The 19,834-nt window shown below is 43.0% G+C and overlaps 1 long non-coding RNA gene across 2 annotated transcripts in view; it reads right to left on the bottom strand.

Annotated features, from left to right (window-relative positions):
• The window catches only part of LOC148687627 (uncharacterized), a 46,168-nt gene extending 29,204 nt beyond the window's left edge, over positions 1-16,964 (bottom strand). For both annotated transcript variants that reach the window (XR_015949684.1, XR_015949683.1), the window contains exon 1: positions 16,866-16,964. This is a non-coding gene — a long non-coding RNA (uncharacterized LOC148687627). The remainder of the gene's footprint in view (positions 1-16,865) is intronic.
• Positions 16,965-19,834: the final 2,870 nt, after the last annotated feature.

Genomic DNA, 19,834 nt, shown 5'->3' with positions numbered 1-19,834 from the left:
AATAAAGGGAAGGAAAAGTTGGAAAGTCTCCAAGAAAACATTTAATTTGAGGAAATAAGAAAAGGCATTTTCAACATTAATTTTTATGGAGCCCTAAACTTATTATTTGGGGATTAAATTACTTTTCTGGCCAATTTTTCAACCAGGTTTACTTAAGATACACATACTGAGTGACCCGCTGGGAAGAGCTAATAATGGGCAGCTGTGTTAGAAAAATAGAACAAGGAGTCAGCGTGACTGCCACTAGCTGAAAATCTTTAGCATGGACAAGCTATTGTTCAATGTGAAATGCACACAGCCGCATGCAGAGAGAAATCAACCTGCTTTCAAACCTCCTTTCTCTCTCCTTTCACCTGTGATTGCGGAAGACCCCAAACCAACCATTTAGCAGATTTAGAGGTAATGCCATTTTCCCGCAAACTAGAGCTGTCCATTAAAGCATCTCTCCACTTAAGAATTGTATAGATAATGCAATAAAAAAATCACAGCAGGTTCTAACAATAAATTAGCTAGCAATAAATCATTTGTTTGATAAAGTCAATGGGGACCTGGGCTGCAGCAATACTTTTCGGTTGCAGAACAAGGTTTATTCTGTTTCTCCTGACACCAGCATTTGATAGACCATTGCAAGTCCCAGTTTACAGATGGTAGAAGGCCAACAGCATATTCAGGTGGTGGATCTAATGTCAGGAATGAAGAATAATGTTTCAACATGATCAGCCCCCACTATCCAAACATGAGTGAACACTGAGAAAACAATTACTGTCTTTCTCCCAAGATTATCTCCTGTGCGCCAGCTACACGGTACCTAACCAAAGGTACGAGCAGCTGCCTTTTAATATAAAATTTAACAAAAAATAATGAAAATATAGTATAAGCAGCTGTCATACTAATGCACCACGAGTGAATCCATGTTCAGAACTACTGCTGACATGAATCTTCCTTGATTATCTTGTTCCTCTGCAGCAAAAGAGAGCAGCTATTGAGCCAGCCGTGTTTGCAAAATGGGTTTTCACTGTAGTAGACTATTATTTTATTTTATTTATTTTATTCATTAGTTGCTTCGAAAACCAAATCACGGGTTCTGATTGGCTGCAGGAAGCTCCTGCTGCCAATTAGAAGCCACTGAAGCCCTGTCAGATGTTTAGGTTCCAAAAGAATGTTTGCAAATCGGAACACTCACTTCCAGGTTTGCGGCGTTCGGGAGCCAAAACATACAAGTTGGACTGGATGGCCCTTGTGGTCTCTTCCAACTCATGATTCTAAGTTCCAGGGCGTTCGACTGTATCTTAAAACCATCCCACCCACTTCTAAAAGGCCAGAGATAGATTAAAACCAAAGGCCTGACTATAAAGAAAAGTTTTTGCCTGGCACCTACAGAGATATATAAAGATGGTGCCAGGCAAGCATCTCGGATCATTCCCCAAATCGTGAGCCACTGCAGAAAATGCCACCCTCCAGACCTCTTGTGAAGTGGCACATGATGAAAGAGCCTCAGATGATGAAGGATCAGGGTCCAAAGCTGGAGGCACTCTGCACCACCCAGACCACCTGAGCCTCAAGCAACAGCAATGGATCCAGCTGCATACCTGTTCCTTCAGAGGGAGTGTAACCTCATCAAGAGCAGACAAGCCCTCATCCATCTGGTCTAGGGAACCTCCTAGTAACAGAGCCTCAGCCTTATTTGGATTGAGCTTCAGTTTGTTGGCTCTCACCCAGTCCATTACCGAGGCAAGACAACAGTCCAGCAAGTTCACTGCCTCACCTGCAGATGTAAAAGAGAGCTGTGTGTCATCAGCATATTGCTGACAAATTATTCCAAACCTCCGGATAACCCCACTCAGCGGTTTCATGCAGATGTTAAACAGAATGGGAGATAAAACTGAACCCTGAGGAACCAGGCTCTGAAAGCTCCATGGGGCTGAACAGCACTCCGCAAGCCAGCATCCTCTGAAAATGACCATCCACGTAGGACCAGAACCACTACAAAGTGGTGTTGCCCACCTCTAACACAGACAGCTGCTCCAGAAGGATACCTTGTCAATGGTATCAAAAGCCACTGAGAGGTCAAAGAAAATTAACAGGCACACATTTTCCCTGTCTCTCTCCCAACAGAGGTCATCAAACAGGGTGGCCTGACCCCTGTCTGAAATACATCTACAATCAGCTTCCTCCAAGAATGCCTAGATCCAGTCTACAACCGCCCAATCAAAAACCTTGCCCAAGAAATGCAACCGCCCATTAATCACTTATATTTTCCAAATCCAGGGAGGGTTTCTTAAGGAGTGACTTTACCACTGCCTCCTTTAAGCAGGCAGGGACCACCCCCTCTCACAAGGAGGCATTCATCACCTCCCTGGCCCAGCCAGCTGTCCTCTCATTGAGAGTTTTATCAGCCAAGAGGGGCAAGGGTCCAGAGAACCAGTGGTTATCCTGACCAGATCCTTGAGCCTTTGTCAACTGAAATACATCCAACACAACAGGACTCGACAGTGCTCACAGGACACCCCATGAGATTAATCTGCTATAACAGCAAGATCAAGATGGAAGTGATTTTATCCTCAAAATGCTTTGCAAACAAGTCACAGCAAACTACTGCTGGTTTCTCCCCCTCCTTCACAAGAGGCCCCTCACTATGTGTGGCACAGTGAATGCATGAAGACAGCAAAGTATGCCTTCTAAATAGGCTCAATAATGAGCACTGTTTGTTTGCATTTGTCTACAGTTCGAAAGCACATCAAAAATGGAAGTAGATAAATAGGAACCGCTATAGCGGGAAGGTAAACTGTGTTTCCATGTGCTGCTCTGGTTTGCCAGAAGCGGCTTTGTCATGCTGGCCACATGACCTGGAAGCTATACGCCGGTTCCCTCGGCCAATAATGTGAGATGAGCGTGCAACCCCAGAGTCGGTCACAACTGGACCTAATGGTCAGGGGTCCCTTTACCTTTTTACAGCAGGCATAGGCAAACTCCGGCCCTCCAAATGTTTGGGACTACAATTCCCATCATCCCTAGCTAACAGGACCAGTGGTCAGGGATTATGGGAATTGTGGTCCAAACATCTGGCGGGCCGGAGTTTGCCTATGCCTGGTCTAGAGCAGGGGTTGTCAACCTGGTCCCTACCGCCCACTAGTGGGCATTTCAGGATTCTAGGTGGGCAGTAGGGGGTTCTACAGCACCAACTGAATCCTCCTTCCATTGAGTACTGGTGGGCGGAAAGGAAATTTTACCATTAAGAAAGAAGCATTAGTGGGTGGTAGGTATAAAAAGGTTGACTACCCATGGTCTAGAGCAGGCACCCCCAAACTCAGCCCTCCAGATGTTTTGGGACTACAATTCCCATCATCCCTGACCACTGGTTCTGTTAGCTAGGGATGATGGGAGTTGTAGCCCCCAAACATCTGGAGGGCCGAGTTTGGGGATGCCTAGTCTAGAGTTTTTCTCCACTTGCATTCAAGCTATCTCCCTCCATTGAGATGAATAGAAGAGTTTGCATGCCAAGGATCTCAGTGCACATACACACATCTAGGCCATTTGGTAACAGCAACCAAGATTCACAGCTACTGAATTCTAAATCCTTGTCTTGTTCTACAAAGTTGAGAAACTATCACTTCTGGCGACTTTTCTTTAGTTATAAAAATTTGCAATGCATCTGTTAGTGTCCAAAGTTTCAATCCTTTCAGCACTTGGTTTTATTTTCAAGAAAGGTGATTAAAAATACATTCAATCATCTATCAGCCCTGTCTGTTGTAAAATAATCAGTTGCTAGCCTGGCAATAAGGGTTGTGCAGAAATGGAAACAAGCTTCACAATGATGGAAGCTGATGGTTTACGAAGTCACTGAATGAGAACTGATTATTGATTTGCTATCCTCCTAACAACATCAGTGTCAAGTGATAATGTACTGTACCACTTGCTTCAGAGTAAATAGCAATTTTTATATTAGAGCCTTTCTTGCAAATTGGCTGCTCGCAGGGAAAGCAAAATATACAGCCATCTGAGTATCTTGAAGCAGTACACAAACTGCATTGAGAGAATGCCAGTAACACAGAGAAACATTGTTGCTGGTGTTTAAAATTCGAGCTTTTCCCCTAAACTCCGAATCAAAAGCTTGAGAATTCTAATCCTCCAGTTGCACATCACAGACAATGCCCTCTTGTTTTCCAATTTGTATCTGCATGCTATTGTGTTGCTGGAGATTATCCAGTTTACTATAAACAAACTCAGAATGGCTGCTATTATTATTCAAGAATGTTTAATTATGGGAACTGTGGTCTACATATTCTGGTTAAAATATAGCTATTACTGTAGATGGTATCCAATTGGTGTCCTTACGCAAGAAAGGAATTTTGATCCAGAAGGTGTCCTTCTTTGCCAATTCACTCTTTCCCTACAATTCCTCGCACAACCTGCCACCCTCTTCTGTAGGGTCCAATAATCTGGACATATTTGGAGGGTGGTGCATAGGAAGTAGGACTCAAAGCAAAAATTGCCTCCCCTTTCCTTCTGTTAGCAGACACTTCAACCAGATCAAAAGTCTTTCTGTGATCCATGTTAGGGATAGAAGGTTCTCCGTTTCTCCTTTTCCCAATTGTAAATTTAGTTCTCCACACTTCCACAGCAATTTGCGTGGGTTTTTTTTATTAAAAAAATTGTCACAAAAAAATCTTCAGCATTTTAATGCAAATTTCTTTTAATAAACACATTTTTATGCAGCTAGAGTAATGTAAGACATTGTTGCTAGCAATTTCTCCTAATATAATGCAAACCCTATATGTGAGCAGGAGCTTCTACACACAGGCACCATTTTGCTTTGGGAATTCTGTACAGACAACTGTATGAAACATAGAGTTGTTAAAGAAAGAGGATTTGATGTTGGGAGGTGGCAATATAAACACATTTCTGTTCCAGCTTGTAATGTACAGTACACATAAAGTTAACATACTGTGTGATGGCACCGTCAGTAGAGCATAAAACTCTTAATCTCAAGGTTCTGGGTTCAAGCCCCAGAATTGGGCAAAAAGATTCCTGCATTGCAGAGGGTTGGACTAGATGACCCTTGTGGTCCCTTCCAACTCTACAATTCTATGATTCTATGCTATGATTCTATGCTACTGCAGAAAAGTTTGAAAGTGGTTACATAATTCTTAAACACCCATGATTGGAGTTCTCCTGACAACCATGTTGGGAAATCCTAAACTAGAACTTTTAAAGCACCGTCCGATTATTTGAAGCATGTTGTTGTTGTTGTTGTTGTTGTTGTTGTTGTTGTTGTATGTCTCACTTATTACATAATAACTGCACACTCAGATGGTTGAGCACCTGTTATGTACTGAGCTGAATCCTAGAACAATAGGATTCAGAATCAGCAGTCTGATTGGTCCGCAAGAGCTACCCAATCCAACTCCAGGTGGAAGTGAATCCGCAACCTGATTGGCCTGCAGGAGCAGCCAATCAGGCGGCTGGCAGAAGTGAATCTGCAACCTGATTGGCCTGTAGGAGCAGCCAATCAGGCTGCAGGCAGAAGTCAATCCACAACCTGATTGGCCCACAGGTGTAGCCCTGAAGTAGCCAATCACGCAAGGCCCATTGTGTAAATAATGTATATAAGCAGATGGTTTTGGGAAAAGAGCCATTCTTCTCCTCGATGACTATGAGCTGAATAAAGAGCATGAAATTCACTCTCAACTCCGAGTATATTTCAGCACCTATCAAGTTGGAAGCAAAACAAATCCACCACCAAATAAGACGTTAGTTTCTACATACACAAGGGAGGTATAAGGAGCCAAGTTCAATAAAAAAATACCCCCATGCTCAGCAGTCTCCAGGAGCTATGGAATGATGAGTATCAGTTAGAAAAGAAAAAACAGAAAAGGGGGTGGGGGAGCAAGAAGTGAATTGGCTTCCTTTAAGCTCTTGACAGCTAATCTTTATGGCTAAAAAGAACCGCCAATTGTCCTTCAGAGGGATTAGAAACTGGTAGATTCTGCCTCCTTTGTGGTCATTCACAGCTTTGCAGTGTCTGGTGAAAGCTGTGGACAGCATTTATAGGGACTATCACTCCCATTAGCCATACCCAGCATAGTCAGTGGTCAGTGATGATGGGAAGGAGTCTAACAACTTCTGAGGAGGCAGAATTTAATGCCCACCATCATCAATGAACTTGCCGTTCAGTACAACATAGAATGCAGAACTCCAAAAAGTGGCTTTAATGAGTCACAGTTTGGAGCTCTTGTCAGAGGAGCTTTTTCCTCCACTGATGTGTTCTGGAGTTTTTGCAGCCTACCTCCTCTTCTGGCTCTTGGGTGGTGGGGATTGCTTTTGTTCTATTTGACCTGAGTCAGTCCAGACAATTATTACCCTCCATAAGCTACTGAGCCACTGTGAATTGCATATGATGGTGGTTGGCGGGTGCTCTAGAGCAGGTATTGTTCCAGCAGTGCACATCCTCAGCTTCTACGCTTCCCCCATCGAAGTGCAGCATAAATCCCAGTGACAGCGTGGGCTCATGGTGGAAATTACAGGAGCAGGCCTTGGATTATGATTGGAGAGGCAACCACATGCACCAGTCTTTTTTAATTTTAGTTGTTACCTTTCTGAGGGATAAAAAAATATTTAAAACAACAACAGCAACAACAGATGCACCAGGGATGCCAAGACTAAACTACATTGCAACTTTGAGGAAGGAAAGGGCTATGTATCAATGAGGCCAATTGCTCATCCACACCCAAATTCTATTGTGTATTTACTGCATATTTGAGGCCAGTTTGAGGTGTCATCCGCATGTTTCCCTCATGCAGCATCCACCTCACCGTTGATTTTACAGTCAATTTAGATTTCCATGATCCTGGAAAATCGAAGAGATAAAACCCCAATTCACAGTTAGATGCTTACCAAATACACCAGGCATAGGCAAACTCGGCCCCCAGATGTTTTGGGACTACAACTCCCATCATCCCTACCCAACAGGACCAGTGGTCAGGGATGATGGGAGTTATAGTCCCAAAACATCTGGAGGGCCGAGTTTGCCTATGCCTGAAATACACTCTTGCATTTTGCATTCCCTTCCCTAATTACATGCCCCTACCCATCAATGCATCCTGCATTCTCTGGCTTCTCAATTCTTTTCATCTCACTTCTGCAGTGTTGCATCAACTTTTGGCTTCCCAGTTTAATTATTACATTAATTGGAACTTGTTGTGAATGCAGAAACTCATTCCTGCTTACTGAATGGTAGGTGCCCCCACCCCACCACTTCCAAAGAAATGGATATATAGGATTGCAACCCTTGGATTCTCAGTGAGAGCTTGCTCCTTGGCCCATAAAAGGTAAAATGAAGCAAATGGTATGGTTTCAAAGAGAGGAAGGAAATGGGGAGCAGGGATCCTCCAGAGCAAAGGCCCTTCCCCATCCAGCCTTGGAGACAAGCTGGATGCAAAGAGGGACCACAGATCTTATTTAGAAGTGAGGCTAACTTGGAATCCTGCCCATATGTGGACTTGCTCAAAGCACAGATTAAAAAAAATGTTCAGAGCATATTCAAACAGCAGCTATGAGCCTCATTAACCTGGTTTGTTGAATGCTGGCCTTGCAAATGCAAAAGTGGGCAATAGCTCAAAATATGTCTCATTATTAATTACGAAGAGAATGAGAAGGTCAGGGTAAGGGTGACTAAGTCATAATAAAAATGAGTATTCTGAACAGCAAAAATCTGTATTACGAACCCATTATTAGTGAGCATCAGCCCTGCGAGCTAAAATATTCCAAATGCCACAACCAACCAAGCCAATCTCCATAGCCACTTCCATGCAAATTAAGCTGTTATCCGTACTTCCTTTAATTTCCTTAACACTTGGGGTTTCTTCAATGGATTGCACCCTCAGATAATCAGCATCTGGATAATGGGATTTTATTGAGATTTTATTACTATTACCTGTTATTTAGCAGCTTTTCTTTGCTTCTGCTTTGTATATTGTCTTCATTGTAATGAAGCCTTTCAGAAAGAATACAGGCTTCCAGGGTGACATTTCTCTATGATTTATGCACTAGATATGCCTCATGACGAACAAGTGTTTCCTTTGTTGCAGAGTCTTCACAAGTCATTTCATTTAATTTCAGTCATTTTTCCTGTCAGCAAAGTAGTTTAGAATGAAACTGGGCTGCATTAGAAGAGGGGAACAAACACTGCCTGAAAGAACACATCTGTACAAAAACCTGGTGCAAACTGAACCAGTGCCTTATGCATAATAGTGCTTACTAATCTCTAATCACCACAGTTCCCTCCTGGGATCAAGTAACTGGGCAAACACTCTGAGACGTTATCAGTTGCAGCACCCATCACAATTTGTGGGTCAAGGATGGGAGCAGGGGGTAACCTTGGCTTACAAAAGTTGGCATCCAACCTAACAGGTCTACAAGCACTTGGGGGGTGAACAACAGAACTTCCTTTCCCTCTCATCTCTCTGCACGCCCCCTAAAAATGTTCCGGAGGTTCAAAGCAAATTTATGGAGTCCACAGGGAGAGGATATGGAAGGGAAAGTTGCTTTAATGCAAATTTATCTTTATATAAAAATCAGTATCAATTCAATTTCCTTCTGACACATCCTTCCTCTTATTCTCCAGGATCTCACCCAGGGTCCAAACAAACTCTCAGCTCACCCACAAACACCCTCTTCTCACAATGAGAAGAGTTCTGGGAAACAGCAGCCATCTTTCTAGTCTGCTGTCTCTAGGCTTGCTTTTTATGGGCAATCCCAAGGTGGATGCCCACAGCTGTGTCCCATTCAGCGGCACTCTCCTCAACCAGTCCCGGGTGCAGCAGGTTTGTTGAGTTTTGCTTTAAATAAATGGGAGAAATGGACTCACTTTTATTCCCACTGCTTGAATTACAAGCAGACTACCATGAAGAAGAAAAACGGAGTCTAAATTGTAAATAATGCTTGTGGCTGTTTATGCTAACTTATTTCCCTTTATCTATATAGGGTATCCATGTCTAATAAGATTTTGTGAAACCTGCTGCAGCCGAAAAAGCAATATTCTGAAAAACAGTTGTTAGGAGAGAGAAAGAGAGAGAGCTTGTGCAAGAAGGGATTTGCAGTCTGAAAGAGGGGTGTGCACCTCCCTATGTGAGAGGCTTTCTCAAGTGCCACAAGACCCAAAATTCCTTTGACAATGTTGGCCAGGCTTCCTCAACCTCAGCCCTCCAGATGTTTTGAGACTACAATTCCCATCATTCCTAACCACTGGTCCTGCTAGCAAGTGATCATGGGAGTTGTAGGCCAAAAATATCTGGAGGGCCGAGGTTGAGGAAGCCTGATGTTGGCATTTCTTACGAGCAGACAGAAGAAACTAACAAGACGTGGCCAGCAACAGAAGGGAGGGACAAGTAACAGCAAACTGAGATCCTGGGATCAACAGGAGCCAGTCCTGCTGATAGAATTGACAAAGCTCAGAGCATACCATTATGAAAACCAGTCTGTTTACATCCTTTGGCAGGCAAAAGAATGCTTATAGCTTTGTGATGGCTCCTTAAGGAAGCTAAATCCTAGAAAATGGGAGACTTTTATGGAATATTCCAAATAAGAGCAGGGATGGGGAGACCTGTGGCCCTCCAGGTGTTCTCAGACGCCCAACTCTGGCCCCAGCCAGCATAGCCAATAGTGAAGGATGGTGGGAATTGGAGGGCTACAGGTTCCCTATTCATGGAACAGAGAAATCCATCTGATCCCAGAGATGACTCATCCACCCTCAACATACACACCCTAAATACATTTTTTTTAGAATCAGAAACAGAAGTAGGCAGGGAGAGAGAAGGAAAGAGAGGGCTTGTGAGCTGAAGTCACCTACTTGGATGCAGAAGCCTTTTTCTGGGGACCTGACACAGGGCAGTGGACCTGCTGCTTGAAGGAGTGCTTTAAGTTGTTTGCCTCCATCTATGCCCTCTTCCCATATTTATAAATAAACCCAAATGTTACAAAATGCCACATCTCCAATGATCTCTCCTCTGAAAAAGAAAAAGACACCAAACCCTGTTTAAGTATTCTGTTACCTTCGTTTGGCTTCCCCAGGTGCCCTCAGGTACTTGTGCACACTTTTCTGTCAACTGGGACTTGTTAGAAAACCCAGAGGTTCTACTTAGTCTTCTTTGTTGCAGATGCTCTTGGCAGCCATATGCTACTGTTGGCTATTATTCAAGTGCAGCCAAAGTATAAAGCTACAGAATGCACACAAAGCATTTAGCCAGGTCATGAAAATCATGGTTGGAGATTGTACTTCTTCATCAGGCATTGGTGCAAAACCACATGAAGTGTCATAGCAGATTGCCCCTTCCCCCTCTGTCTGTAAGTAAGGAGAGGGTGATGGAAAAGTCCTTGTGTGTGTGTGTGTGTGTGTGTATCTGCCTGCCGGCCTGTAAATCTTCCTCTTCTGAAGGTGTGTGCATGCACCTTCTTGACTACATGTGCCAATGTCTACACATCTGCCTGCCTGTATAAATCCCCCTCCCACTAAGTGTTCATGTACTCTGAGAGTGTGCTCATGTCCAAGCTGACATCTGACCCTCAGAGAGCTGACTCAATCAAGTCAAAAAATGGTCAGCCATCCCGCTCCACTCTTTACTCTGTAAGTGTCTCAACTATGATACACCAGGATGGATGGTATCACTGGGGAATCTTCAGAAGTTGAGCACCAGTTGCACACAGCCTACCGCTACACATGCAGAACTATGGACAAAGATCAATTTCAAAAACTGCTCATCTCCTAATCCTGAAGCACACAGAGAGGAATCCGTGTGCATAAGCAACACAGATAAATCTTTTGCTGAATTGGGGCAAAAGAAGACAAGTTTTAGCAAAGTCATTATTAAATGAAGGTAAGAATATCAAGGCCATACTGCCCAACTGTTTCTATAATAATGGCTTATTTTGGACAGCTTCTTAACCTGCATAAAAACCAGCAACCACTGGACCTAGATGGCAATGGTTGATCTTGAAAATAATAGCACCTATGGTGCTGAACTGCCATATTTTAACCTGAAGATAGACCTTTTTGACTAGATGAAGTTGCAGGGAAGGTACAATTGCAGGGAAGGTTACAATTGCAGAAATCCTTGCAATCCTGTGCTGACATGCGTATCCTTCCAGCACTAGCCAGTCACTGAAATGCAATCCTGAGTACCGTATATTGTTTGGAGGAAATTCAGCACTGCAGTTGTGTGCATGAGCTGCGCCTCAGTTCAGTGACAATTCAAAATTGTTATAGGGCATGTTCTCCTGACTACTTCAGTATGTTAAGTTCCTTTCAAAATACACAATCAAACCTCGAGAGGATTGTCTCCGTGTTGTGTGTTGTTGTTCCTGTTTGAATCGACTCTCTGCTCTGAGCCAGCACCTTTTGTTTTCCCATGGCCATTGCTAACAGCCAGAAGGCTAAGCACAGTCCCATGAAACATTATACTGACAGCCTTGGCCTCAAGGTGTTTCACAGTGTGTGATCTACATGCAGCATGCAAATCTTGTTTAATTAAACCATTGACTCTCAGTGCTAGGAACTCATAGTATGCCAGTGATTGCCATTCATGCTGTGACCTATGATTCCTTGAGGTTAATGGTTTGTTCCTAGTAGTGCACACATTTTTGAAGCTTTAATGTGGTGCTGAATGGACTCAGGAGACAGAAAATTTGTATTTGAAAAAGCAAAAAAGGGGGGGGTGAGGGTTGAATCTTTTGATGCTAAGCTTTCAGGAGAAACCCGCCTCCCCCAGCTTTCTATTTGATTATAATTATTGCATAATTTATTCACTAGTTTAAAATGGTGCATTTTTCTGATAGAACTTGGCTAAGAGAAAGGCATAGTTACATGCACCTTGCTCATATATTAGTCAAAGCTCATACAAATGATTAAACTATAATATACCTACTGATTAGGTAATAACTGAGAAGGGAATTAAAAAAAAAGATTTTTATGAGTATTTAAATAGCTGCGGATTACAGACCAGAATGTTTGAAGGTTTTTTCTTTATATGCGCACAGCACATAGCGGTCATTAAACTCTGCTATGTAGGAATTGCTGTGGCTCTCATGATAGGCATGTATTTGCGTGGATGAACTTATTTGAAGTGGTCACTTGTCACACTGCAGTTCACAGATCTGTCGGCAGCCACATGAACTACACACATGGCAAATTGTGTGTGTGTTTTAGATAGATAACACACAAACGGCTTCCCTGGGTCAAGGCCTTTCTGAATAACACCTCAATTCAAGAAGTCTTACTTTACTTTAGTTATATGTCTTCACATAAGTAAGCCCCGTTGGGCTTTCCCCTAGGTAAAGTTCTCTGAGGTTGAAACAAAAAATAAAAATATTCCTTCCAGTAGCACCTTAGAGACCAACTAAGTTTGCCATAGGTATGAGCTTTCGTGTGCATGTACACTTCTTCAGATAAGTGGTATCTGAAGAAGTGTGCATGCACAAGAAAGCTCATACCTATGACAAACTTAGTTGGCCTCTAAGGTGCTACTGGAAGGAATTTTTTTATTTTTTGTTTTGACTACGTCAGACCAACACGGCTACCTACCTGTAACCTTCTCTGAGGCTGACTCTTTAGAAGTGGAATGCATGACTTAATTGAAACTGATAGCGTGTAACACACCTAAATTCAACAATATTGTGGGAAATAGTACATGCAACCTCATGAAGAGTGTTTATTGCTAGAGTCCCTTTTTGTCTCTCTGTTTCTGGGACAGCTGAAGGAGCAATTAAAAACTCCAATTTCTCAATAAATGCTATAAAATAATATTATGTACACAGACCGCTTTTCTCCCATTTGTAATAATTCAGAACATGCTCATCTAGAGAAGATCGAACTGTGTTAATTAGTATGCAACTAATGCACGAGAAAAAGAATTTCTTTTGTACTGATAATGCTTTGATAAATCCCTGTGCAATTAAAATGCTTAATTCCCATCTTAAAAGTAGCTTTTTAAAGTATGAAATGTGGGTTTTTAAAAATGTACTGGGAATTATTTATTTTAGTACAACTTACTTTTATAAATGCACCAGAAGTGTTTTCAACTACCTTCTTACATGTTATTTGTTTTTTAAATACAAATCCTTCTATTATTTTCCTTATTAAGCCATCTCACTCTAGGAGGAAGAATCAAGATGTGTCCTCCCGCATATATATATCCAAAATCCCACAATGGATGCACAGAATTTTATGGTAAAAATAGATGTTCATTACAAAACCATTCAGTGCTGTTGTATACATATTTAGCCAGACATAAGCCCCATTGTGCTAACCTCTAGGTAAATCTGCATGCAATTGCAGCCTCGGTTTTACAATCGCCACCATTTTTGATAAGAATTGGGGAAAACCTGTTGCTTCATTTTCTGCTTCATTCACCTGCTGTTCCACAAACTGTCATTGTATACTGTATTTTGAACACTATTCCACTGAAGTAGAAGACCAGCATCACTGTTGCACTTGTTATGCCTTATTATTATCCTGAATAGTGTAAAGTGAACAACATATTCCCCATTTCTCCTTCAGCCAAACTACACATTAATGTACATTAGTTATGCATCTTTTAAAGCCAACTTGGCTGACCACGGGGCGGTGTGTGTGTGTGTGTGTGTGTGTGTGTGTGTGTGTTATATACATTTTTGTGTTTTTATATTGTAAATTGCCCTGTGATCATCTGATGAAATTCAATAAATAATAATTTAATAAAGAGAAATTTAATAATAATTTTTAGGAAAGGCAGCCATAGAGACCCTGTTCTGGAACGTGTTCCCGATCTGGACTGAGGCTCCATACCAAAGATCCCACCACCAGTATTTTCCCTCTGAAGGCTACATTTACTACAAGCTGTACCCTTGGGGGAGAAATGGCAGCAGGAAAGTGGCGCAATGCCCCAATCCAGATTGTGGCATTCCAGATTGATGTACTATTTTGCCCTAAGCAACATAATGCAGCGTGTAATCCTTCTTGTTAATACATAGGACTGCAAAAATTAGGGCCCAGGCCAATTGCCTTCTTCAAAAACAGTCAAACAAAATCCAATAATATTTAAACCAGATCTACAGTTGTGGCTGAAATTTTCTACCCCATTCAGTTACTTGACCAGTTTGCAGAAGGTTCCTCAGCGGAGGAGGGAAATTTCTCAACTGTTCAAGAAGAACTTGAAATGTTCCAAATTTTAGCTGAAAATTCTTTGAGAAACGTTGGGTGAGTCCTATATCCCCTACCCCTCAGCCTATTATAATCCTACGATAATTATTATCTGCAAAAACTCAATATGAATATTTTTAATTGGGAGTAGAAAATTGCATATATTCATGGCATACAGAATCTTCCAAACAATGCTGAGAAGGGGACATGGAGCAATGGATTCAAACTACAAGAAAGAAGCAAAATTAAAAAATTCCTTCAGTAGCACCTTAAAGACCAACTAAGTTTTTATTTTGGTATGAGCTTTCGTGTGCATGCACACTTCTTCAGATACCTGTATCTGTATCTTCAGGTATCTGAAGAAGTGTGCATGCACACGAAAGCTCATACCAAAATAAAAACTTAGTTGGTCTTTAAGGTGCTACTGAAGGAATTTTTTTATTTTGCTTCGACTCAGACCAACACGGCTACCTACCTGTTACAAGAAAGAAGATTTCACCTAAACATTAGGAAGAACTTCCTGTCAGTAAGAGCTATTCGGCAGTGGAATTTGCTACCAAGGAGTGTGGTGGAGTCTCCTTCTTTGGAGGTCTTTAAGCAGAGGCTTGACAGGCATATACCAAAAATGCTTTGATGGTGTTTCCTGCTTGGCAGGGGGTTGGACTGGGTGGCCCTTGTGGTCTCTTCCAACTCTACGATTCTATGAATCACTAAAGCCTGTGTCTTCTGCACATGCTACTTTTCTGTTTTTCTCCTTTTGTAGTGCTAACTCATATTCAGCTAACACATATTGTAAGTCTTGCATTAGATATTCCAATAACTGTTTATCTTTTAATCCCAGCTTTATATGGACAAAAGTTTGTGGGCTAGCAAACTGTTTTTTGAAAGATGAAGAAAACTTTGCACACTATTAGCTTTATATACCTACTTGGATGCTTGCAGTACTGACTCCCAATTGTTGAGACATTAATGACATCCACCTAATACTTGACAGGGACCCTATGGTGTGTAAAAATAATTATTTCTCTTAATCCTCTTCAGTGGAAAGGGCTATTAAAAATGAATGCAAACAGCTGCAAATTGTGTATTATTAAATAAAGAATAAACTATTACTACTACTCAATAGAGGATGGTTGGTTGGAAAATATCATTTTTTTAAAAAATATCAGTTTGCTTAACAGAAAATGCTTAAAGGGTGCAATCATGCAGTTAAAATAAAATGGCAAAACTCCTATTTATTAATCAGTTTGGATCCCAGTCATAACAACAAAATGAAGGGAGGGCCCTATAAAACTGACAACCTATTTTACTGGATTAAGCTTTTTGTGCTAGTTTTATAATTTAATACGGCACATTCCCACAAGATGCAGTGCTCCACAGCATCAGCGATGGAAAGGTCAGATGGGTGCACGGCTAGCAAGCGAACCCCACACGTGAGCAGATCAGCACTGTTGTAAACAAAATCTGCTCTTTTCCCCCTTATAGAGCCTGCATAGAGTCCTAAAGTGGGTTCCCTATTGGTAGGAGAAAATAACAGAGGCCAACAAGAGATTACTGAGAAGCAAAGCAGCTAATAAGCCTGATCTTTATTAAACTGTTGCAACAGGGTCCTCACTCACCACATGCAGGAGGGAGGAGGAACCCAGAACAATGGTGTGCAAGCCCTTATATAGACTTTTTGAAATTGCCACCCTGTAAGCTTAAGGCCACCCCCCAACACATCAGACATACATCACAGAAGGGGCGGTCTACAGCCGAATCCTACAGCAGGATACCTGATAATGGTCACTGATTGGTTGATAATGGTCTCTGATTGCATTACCTGGGCAGTCTGGCTACCCTTTTATGATGGTGAATACTTTAGTTCCTGAATCCAGGTCACAGGCTCACTCTATTCATACACAGATACACCCTTAAGACAGGATTTATGAGCAAAGAGACAATGGGGAGGCTTTCCCCATTTGCCTCCCTTACTGCAGAGGAATGAATACTTGAGATCACTGGGGAAGTCAAAATAGCTTCAGGACTGCTTTCCTCCACTGTTTCAGACATGTGGCTTATACTACCGGTACTTGTGTATGTGCTTGCCTTGTAAATTTATGAACATTTCATTTATATATTTGAGACTTTAAATTCTTCTAACAAGCACATACAGTAAACCACACTTAAAAGGGACTAGCACCATGTGGAGAACAAAGAGGGATAGGTATTCAAAACACCACAATAAAGGCAATACCATGAGAAGGGTGTAGCTCCACCTGAAGGAATTTTAAGACCTGAGCAATTAATTCCAATACTGGCTTTGTAGTATGTCAGGTAGTACAGTATGTCCTTTTTCACACCCCAGGACTCACTTTTAACCCAAACATGCATTTGGGGACCCATTTCTTAACCATTTACCATATATTTGCATGACAGTGTTCCTGTTGTGACCCACTCCCGGGTCCTGTCAACTATACAGGAATCCTGTTTAAGACACGACCGAGTAACTGCCCTCATTTTCCACAGTGGAAACTGAAAGAGTGAGGCAAGCAGCTTGGCTAAGGCCGTTTTATGAGTTCCTCCCCAGATTTTAGGTTTGAACAGGAAGCTCCCTATCCCACAACTCGTATTCTGAGCCATTGCAAAGACTGGGCTTTTTCCCTAAGCGCACGCCTCATTCTTACGCACAGCAGGAAAACAACCACGCTATTACCTCAAGGAAAACGAGCACGACGTCACTTTTCTTGCTTCGCTTGAACTGCAGAAAGTGGTCCTGAAGTTCTCTTTTCAAGGGAAAGGATCATACCAATTACCAATTACATAGGGGGGGAGCTGAAGGGGGCACTTGCCAATTTCCCCTCCCCCCCACCCTCCTTTCCTCGCGCCTCAAGCAGCTCTCAATACCCCTGAGCTAGTGCTAAATGCTGGTGTTAAATGCAAAACTGCCACTTTATCTCTGCAAGATTCCCAGATCTGGCACCCCCCCCCCCACACACACACATTGGGCTAATTCCTCCAGTACCATCCATGGGGTGGTCTTAAAAACTAGGGGGCGGGGCTTCATTCTGTTCTGGACGTGGCGAGATGCAGCTTGTCCTTCAGTACTGAACAGTATTCAACTAGGCTGGGGAGGAAAGGGTGCTGTTGATTACTAGTGACTAAAAGGAGTGTGTGCATTTGGATGAGACCTGCAAAGCAAATCTGTGTGTGTGTTGGGTAGTTGTCTTTTTAGAGCACAGACCAGGTGGTAGGAATTAACCAGTTCTGATTGAACACCACCTGATCAAAAGGTCTCACTTCCACCTTTTCTTATCATACCAAGGTACTGCCCTTGTTTCCATCTTCCCACACCCTGCTTCCTTGATTTGCTGTTGCTCAGAAATTCAGGCTGCTTCTCTCTCTCTCTCCTTTCTGGCTTTCCTTTAGCCGGAGCAGGACATTCTGGCCTGACAGCAGTAGCAACCTGGGGGAATGAGGTAGATTGTTGTCGCTGTTTAATTAACGAACTGGTTTGAGGAAGAAGGCAGGGTTGATAATTTGCTCTAGATATTTGCAGAGTGCATGCCAATTTACCTGCCACCTAAGGGTTTACATATGCATATCATGCTTTCCTACAGGGGCGTACACAGGATCAAAACTAGGGGGAGGGGGGCAAGCCATGGTCGTTAGGTTGTAACATTTCAGCAGGGAAAAGGCAAATGAAACCAAAATTTTATTATAAATAAGGAAAAACGGGAGGGGAAACAAAAATTAAAACAACCACCAATGCAGCAGAAAAGAAAGATAGGAAGAAGAGGGCTGGGGATGTAGATATTTGCTTAGATGTCAAAAATAAATTAAAATGAAGCACCAGGGGGAACAGGGCCGTCTTAAGCATATCTGGCGCTGTGGTGCAAAGATCCCTTTCCCATAGTTGTCAACCTTTTTTAGGGGGGGGGAACCCCAAGGTTCCCCAGAGTTGTTGACTTTTTTTAGGGAGCTGACACCACGCTTACACTTTCTCTGCTTGGGAAAAGAAAACAGGAAACATAAACAAACCTCAGTCAGTAAAGCATGAAACTCTTAATCTCAGGGTTGTGGTTTGAAGCCCCATGTTGGGCAAAAGATTCCTGCATTGCAGGGGGTTGGACTAGATGACCCTGGTGGTTCCCTTCCAACTCTGTGAATGGTTCTGTTGTATTTGAAGGGTTGTTCACAGGAAAGATGGAACAAACTTGTTTTGTGAGAAATGCTTGTGCTGTGATTCCTGCACTGGAGGAGGTTGGTCTAGAGGACCCTCGGGGGTCCCTTCCAACTGTCCAGTTCTCAATAGAGTGGCTTGCAAAGGCACCTTTTGTTTATTTGAAACCAAAGAATGTTACGGATTTGCAAGATGCAAATTTAATCCCTGCCCCCAGGCAAATCTACTGTACTTGGGGTGCAAATTGGATTTGAGCTCACAGCTCCTTCTTTTATGTGGCTGGACACAGGAGGAGGTGCTGCTAAAAAGATATATTAAAAAGCAAAACTTTTGAGGCCATTTATCGTAATAATTTTCACAACTTGCCAGACGGAAGTGAACTAAAGAGTGTCACAAGAGGAAGAGGGGGTTAGGATTAAATGCTCCTGGGGATAAAAGACAGGGGGGAGAGAGAGAGAGGAGAGAGAGGTGGGGATATAGTGGGTAGCTGTGCTGTATACAGGAAGGGGATGGGATTCCATGTGTGTTGTGTGTTTCTTATATTTAAGATCCCTCACCTTAATGGGGCAACAGCAAGGATCACTCATCTTTTTTACATGCAGGAGCATTGCCGGCCAGCCGCTGGGGGAGGTGGTGTGTGTGTGTGTGTGAGAGAGAGAGAGAGAGAGAGGCAGAGAGCGGTAGAGAAACAGAGAGGGGGGGGCAGAGAAACAGAAAGTGTGCCCGTGAGCCGGAAGCGCGTCCTCCTGCAAGTTCTTTCCAGCCTGAGGACTGTCCGCGACCCCAGTGGCAGCTTCGGGAACTGCAGCCCCCTTCCCTGCTCTGGAGCTGGGCGAGTCGGAGCGAGAGCCGAGCCCTTTCCCTTCTGGGCGGCTGTGTCGCCGGCGGGATGCCTGCCTTCCTCGCTCAGCTGCTGCCTTAACCATTTAATTTTTTGCTTCGGGGGGGGAGCTGCCCCCTTCTGCCCCCTGGCTACGCCTATGCTTTCCTAGATGGAAAGGACCTATATGAGCTTGAAGTGCTGAAACATTGCAGGGGTGTAGCGTTTTCTTAGGTTTGGGTTAGAAGGAGTTCAGAGTATTTATAATATTTTAATACATTTTCATATATGTAAATAGAACATAGACTGAGGCAGAGCTACATCTTAAACCAGGGGTAGCTAACTTGTGGCCTTCTAGATGTTATTGCATGCACTCCCAGCTCCCATCATACCAAGAAGTGTAGCCTATAGCCAGGGATGGTGGCAGTTGTAGGTTCCCCTTTGTTCTCTTTCACATGCACACAAACCTAGATTACACCAGGTTTAGATGAGAGCAGGAGTATAGAGTGGGGAGGGCCAGGAGGGTATTGGCCCTGGGTGCAGATTTTTGAAGGGGTGCAAGGGTGTGCAACCAGGTGCCCCACAACAAGCTCCATGAGGAGCCAAGCCACACCTCAGCCACACCGTCAGGGCTAGGGCGGCACTCCTCGTAGCCTGCAAAGGAACATCCACATGTGCCCTG

Source organism: Zootoca vivipara, chromosome 1, assembly GCF_965207765.1.
Source record: "Zootoca vivipara chromosome 1, rZooViv2.hap1.1, whole genome shotgun sequence".
In the NCBI taxonomy this organism is placed as follows: Eukaryota; Metazoa; Chordata; class Lepidosauria; order Squamata; family Lacertidae; genus Zootoca; species Zootoca vivipara.
Note: the sequence above shows the minus strand (reverse complement) of the source record. Positions and strands in the feature narration are given on the sequence as shown.